We start from the raw sequence: 6,927 nt of genomic DNA on the forward strand, positions 1-6,927 counted from the left end.
ATCTTTATGAGAAAGTGTCACCGAAATTCTCACTAGTCAGCCACCTATTTCTGCTTGAACTTTTTCTGAGATAGAAATTTCTATCTCAGCGAAGCCTCCAATTTTTTAGTTTATTTGCTTGAGATAAGTACATAGGAGAGAAAGTATTGAGGTAACTGGTATGTTCACTTCTAAGGCAATTGTCAAATCACCCTCCATAAAGCCTACAGTAATTTTTTGACCTCCTAGTAATCCTGCTAGGTGCATACTTCAGCATTTTCTGCCAACAATGAAAACACAACCTTTAAAAATATTTTTCAGTTTGATCAGTGAAAAAAAGTAATTTGTAATTTTATTTTGATTCTTTTTGTTACTAATGCTGTTGATTTATTTCTCAAATGTTTAATTTTCACATTTTCTTTTATTACTGCTGACTTGCTTTTTCAGGCTTTTCATGTATGATCTGTCTATTGAGTTGCTTTATTATAACTAGATGTTTTTGCTGTTATTCTGTCTTACGATTGCATGCGTATATGTGTGTTTGTGTGTGACTGTTGTGCAAGGCAGTGTTTCAACTTTGTTTTTCATTATTGACCTCTCTTACGCTGAGGAGACTTTTAAGACTATTTCCTAATCATTTCCCTCCCTCCATGAAATGTTTATGCTACAGACATATTGCATATCTGTTTATATACTGCATCCAGGCTTGTATTATTTTGTGCTCCCTACCAACCCCACCAGCAAATTTTGCCCCTGTAAGGATGCTGCCTCTGCTATTGAGACTGCATGGCGTTGAAGACAGAAAGGGCATTTTGAGCAGAGAACTTCATTTCTGCCTGATCCCTGCGTGTCTGGGGGAGACAGTGCATCAGAGCCCCACTGTCCACGGGTTGTTTATTGTCTGTCTGTCTTCCTTTGTGTTTTTTTTTTTTCTGTTTGTTTGTTGTCAGTGAATCCTCTCCTGATCACATTGAATCCTGTTGGTTCCTCAATAAGCTAAACATAGAGTTACCACATGGCCCAGCAATTCCACTCCTAGGTATGTACCCCCAAAAATGAAAAACAGGGTTTCAAACAAAACTCTTATGGCCCATCAGTCTTGCAGCTTTCTTCCTCTCTTTTGAGTAAGGGATTGTTCCTGGGACCCTGGGCTCTGTAGACTCCTTGAGAAAATACTGGTAGTCCCAACTGCATTTGCGTAGTTTTTTTCCCTAGTTTTCTACGTTAATGATGCTCTCACAAATATCACAAATATTATTGTGCCTGTATGTTTTATTACTTTTGATTTTGTTTGTTTTTGCTGTTTTCTGTTTGTTGTTTGTTTGTTTGTTTGTTTGTTTTTGCCAGGCTCTCAGTGATGGGGCTGGGGAAGCCCAGGAGAAGGGGGCTGAGCTGTGTGCGTGACAGAACGAGATATCCTGCAATGAGAAGCTGCAGGATCTGGATACACAGGTGAGCAGGGCTAGAGTGTGACCATCTATCACGATCCAGGGACTGGCAGAGAAAACGCATTCAGTGCTTTAAAGGATGGGTAGTTGCTGTAGCCTTTTCTGCTGGGTGGGCAGGAAAATATAAACTCAAGAAACAATGGTCAGAGAAAAGCCCCAGAGGGTGAATGAATGTATTCTTCTTCACTGAGTACAGTAAATCCGGATTTAAGATGCAAGCCAGGCCATTGTGGGAACCCAAGATCAAATGCATTGTTTCATTAGACAAGATATGAGTATCAAAAGACTTTCCTGTACATTTGAGAGATTTCATTCAACACCCATTAAATAAAGACAAAGTTGGCTGAGAGGGTAGATGACAATAATGACCACCTCTATCAATGGAAATTAAATGGTCTTTGATTTACTAATCTTTTTCTCATTGGGAAAACTAAGTTAAAACTACTTTAATTCTACCTAAATAAACTAAACTAAAATACAAATGAATTTATAGATAAAATATAAGTCCTGGGGGGACAAAGAATAACACAGTTACTTATTTTAGAAAGTTCCCTGCTTATTTCTGAGTGTTGAGTGGGAAAACATACCAAAGCTTAGGCACACAAAACCTGCTTTAGGATTAAAAGTTTCCTTGAAAATGTTCAGAATTTTATTCTTAACCATTAATTATATAACAAAAGCAAATCAATTTAACCTCTTTAAGAAGCACAGAATAAGATCATTGCCAATGCCATGAGGAACCTTCCAGAGCAGTTCTGCCCCTTTGGAGGAAGCCAAGAAGGACTCCATTAATCATCACAGAGGCACTTGGACCGAGGGAGCATAAAAGAGATTGGGCAAGGTTAGAACTTGCAAGGCCTTGTGGTCTATGGTGGGGGACTCGAAGTTGACCCTGTATTGTGTGAGATGTCATTGGAGAGTTCCCAGCATGGAAGCAATATGACTGGTTACTCCTGGCCTCAGTTTCCCCATCTGTAAAATAAAAGACTATGGTGAACTGTATTCATCACTTTCCATCTCTAACATCTGTAATTTCAGGGAGGAGGATGAACTGAATAAGAGCAACATAAAGAGAAAGTAACAGGCTTTATGAATCCAGAACTAAGTTTGCAGAATTGCAAAGAAGGGTGTGTGTGTGTGTGCATGTGTGTGTGAGTACACACACATATGCACATATACATATATACACATATGCACATACATGCATACATACATATTTGTCTCAATAAGAACCTGCTTATTAAAATGTTTGTGTCTTTCAGAGGGTGAAGGGTTGGGAGAGGGAGGGGATCAGGAAAAATAACTAATGGCTACTAGGCTTAATACCTGGGCAATAAAATAATCTGTGCAACAAACCCCCGTGACACAAGTTTATCTATGTAATAAACTTGCACTTGTACTGCTGAGCTTACAATAAAAATAAAAAATAAAATGCTTGTGTAATAAATAAGAAATTCTTAGCACATGTGCAAATTGCAAACAGCTTGGAATGTTCAGATAATCTTAAGTTCAGAGAAAGGCATTGAAAGAAAGTAGTTACCATTCTCATATGGCCCTAAATCAGTAATTGTCAATTATTTGAGCCCCAGGACCCCTTTATACTGTTAAATATTATTAATACCTCTAAAGGACTTTTATTTATTGATGGTCCTATCCATCAATATTTATTATATTAGAAATTAAAACAGAAATGCCTTTGATGCCTGTTTTTAAAAATACTAAATCCATTACATGGTAATATAAAGAGCGTATTTTTATAGAAATAACTATATTATTCCAAAAAATGAGGGAGGAGAATGGAAGTATTTTGCATGTTTGCTAATCTTGTCTTTGTCCAGCTTAATAGGAAGCAGCTGTGTGTGTGTTCATTCTGTTGCAGTGTCTTGTAGCCTCTGAGAAACTCCACTGCACACTCATGGGAGAAAGAGTAAAAGAGCCAATAGCATCGTGGTATGATTACTAAGAAGGTAGTTTCTGGTAATCATCAGGGATAGAGTATTGGCTTGGTGTCTTTAGTTCCAGAGTTATTGTGCTCTGCAAATTTCTTAACTTTCTATTCTAATTAAATTAACAAAACATGTTCAAAGATTTATCAAAAATGTAGACATTCAAATGTCTACAGAGTCCAGGGAGGAGGACTGCTCGAGTCCAGGAGCTCAAGATCAGCCTGAGTAACATAGGGAGACCCTGTCTCTACTAAAATCATTAAAATATTATCCAGGAGGGGTGGCATGAACCTGTGGTCCCAGCTACTCAGGAGGCTGAGGGGGATCAGCTTGAGCCTGGGAGGTCGAGGCTGCAGTGAGCTGTGATCGCACCATTGCGCTCCAGCTTGAGTGACAGTGGGATATCCTTTCTAAAAAAAAAAAAAAAAAAAAAATCAACACAACAACTGTCTACAATTGCTCAGTAGATAACACAAGTGCAAGTACACGGTGCAGCAACATGGACCTCTAAGCGGGGGATGCTGGTGAACTTGAACATTCATGCCGCCGAAAGGATGCTTGTTACTCAGCTCCCATAGATGTGCCCACGGGAAATGTGAACTTAGTATTGCCATATTCCAGTATTTCAAAAGAAGCCATGTATTTGTGAGTGTCTGTCTGTGTGTGTGGGCTTAGTATCTCTTATTTTCCATAAGTGAGAACAATGAGATAAAAATCATCAAACGACGATTTTTTGCCTCCTAGGCTAAAGAGCTTACATGTATTAATCTTTTGCCTCTTTTGTCTTTTTCTAATTGCAAAAGTAACCCATCTTCATTGAGCCCGGGAATGGAGTCCCAAGGGCTGGGCGCAACATGTGCTGTCTACAGAGCTCTTCTCTCGGCTGACGTTTCAAAAGCCCACGGTAAGATGCTACTATCTTCTCTTTGTGAAGTCCTGGAGTTATTTCTGAAATGTCTTTGTTGACAGCTGACGAAGTACAAAACCAACCCAGGCCTATTTGGAAGTAAGCAGGAATTAGCATATCAGCAGCTGTGACATCTCTTCAGACACATAGCAACAGGGATGTCTGCTGAAAAAGCCAAGGTAGAGAAAAGACCTTTGCAGAATCGTGAGTTCACTTCCAGCAGGCTAGAGTGGAAAAGAGGCCATTGCTTCCTGTAGAAGTACTTTTGAGGGAGGCGAAATGGTAGTGGTTTTAATTAAAATAGAATATTTGCTTATGGTTAAAAAAACATGACACTGAGGTATTTTAAAAAGTTTTCCCTGCAAAGGAGGAAAATTTCTTCATTTTAATCTTTTCTTTTTTTTCCCTCACTGCTCTAAGATAACTGTGCATTTTCACAGTCATATGTAAATTAGGATTAGTAAAAGCATCCTCTATTTTTTAAGGTCATCAGAATATAAGCCCAAACCAGAAGGGGAAATGTGAGAATTAATTTTTTTTTCAGGGCTTTCATCCCAGCATTGGGAGCCCACTGAGGTGGTGTTTTGGAAACCCAGGGAGGACTGACCTCAGTGCCCATAATTAGAAATGAAATGCCACATTACTGAATCTCTAGAGAAGCAAAGGATGCAATTATTTACACACCTAGGACACATGTGCTTTATCCTCTCAGCAGGCCAGGGGGAAATTCCCTGCAGAAAGATTTTTATCAATCAAAATTGTATGCCAGTCATGGATACAATGAAGATGGTAAGAGCAATATATTTTTCTCTCTCTCTGAGTCTCACTTTCTGTCTCCTCCATATCCTATTACAATTATTTCCCAACAGATAATCTTGTTACACATTTCAGATCTCTGAGTCTTGCAGCCTATTATTAAGGTTTCACAATACTCAAGCTAAAATTAAGTAATGGAGACTCAGAGAGTTGAGCTCCAAGGTGGAGGAGCAGAACTGGACACTGCCAACAAGCCTTTGCTCTTAACTATCGGCTTCCATGGGGTCAGACGTAGGATGTCACTGGAGCCAAGACAGGTGAAGACAGAGACCTGTAGCAGAGCACTCCAGAGAGCAGCCAAGGACCTGGGGTGAGTGCATAGAGGCAGGAGATGAGGAGCAAAAGGAGATGAAGGCAAAGGTGCACGTTGTGGAACATTTGGAAATCACAGATAAGGAGAAGGAAGAAAAGACAAACTGCCAGCTGTTCTAACAGTTGGAGACAGCCTCTGTTATGATTTGGATGCAAATCTTCTAGTCTTTTGGAGTCGAGAAAATAATTCTGTTGTAAACAATAGTTGATAACACATTTGTTCTTTAATATCATGCATATCTTTTTCTATTAGTTTTTTTCAGCAGTACCTTCTTTTTGTGCCTGGCTAACATTACATTATATAAATGAGCTATATTTTATATACATCAGGAACCATGAACTTAAATACTTCAATATTCAGACATGTGATGGAAATGATTGAAGTAATGATTAAGTATAGATCAATAGAGTGATGGGTACTGGGATAAACAGGAAAATGCTTACACAGTCTAAGGAAAACAGTTCCTATTTTACCGTGGCCAGTTTCTATCGTGTTAAGATGCAGTGTTTATGGATGTTCTGGTGTTTCGAGGGAAACCAACATTCCAGGTTTTATTTTAAAAGCATATTTGTAAATATTGGCAAGTGAATGAACTTTAAAAAGAAATAATTGAGTTGGCCACAGAAAAAATGCCTCTAGGCTGCATTGTCCTCTTAACTTCCAGTTTGCAACCCTCGTATGAATTTAACTCAAATTTAATTATTTCATGAATTTTAGACATTTTGTTTGTTCCCAATTTTTATTATTTTAAGCAATGTATAAATGAAAATATTTGAGCTGAAATATATGAATAAAATCTTAGGGTTAATATCAAAAATATAAGACAGCTAGATTAAAGGTTATATATTGTTCAAGTTTTTGAAATATATTGCAAAAGTACCTTAGGAAAAGTTTGACTATTATACAATCTCCCCATGTTATGATTTGGCTATGTCCCCACCCAAATCTCATCTTGAATTGTAGCTCCTGTAATCCCCATGTGTCATGGGAGGGACCTAGTGTGAGGTAATTGATTCACAAGGGCAGGTTTTTCCCATGCCGTTCCTGTGACAGTGAATAAGTGTCACAAGATCTCATGGTTTCATAAATGGCAGTTTCCCTGCACAGACTCTCTTGCCTGCTGCCATGTAAGGCATGCCTTTGCTCCTCCTTTGCCTTCCACCATGATTGTGAAGCCTCCCCAGCTATGTGGAACTGTGGTTCAATTAAACCTCTTTCCTTTATAAATTACCCAGTCTTGTGTATGTCTTTGTTAGTGACATGAGAAAAGACTAATGCACCCCAGCAGTTTGTACTACTAATCAATGTATTTTTCAAACTTGCATTATTATTATTCTGTACATAAAATTATATATCTAATTTTAAAATATTATGAGTATAAGTGTATCTTTAATGTGTTTTGTTATTGGAAAGGTTGAGGTTTATTTTTCAGTTCCATTTCTTCTTTGATAAAGAAGAAATACCTACTCACATTTTAAACTTTGTTTTGTTTGTTTCTTTTTCATTTCTAAGAGTTCT

This window comes from Macaca nemestrina, chromosome 10 (assembly GCF_043159975.1).
Source record: "Macaca nemestrina isolate mMacNem1 chromosome 10, mMacNem.hap1, whole genome shotgun sequence".
NCBI classification, from domain to species: Eukaryota; Metazoa; Chordata; class Mammalia; order Primates; family Cercopithecidae; genus Macaca; species Macaca nemestrina.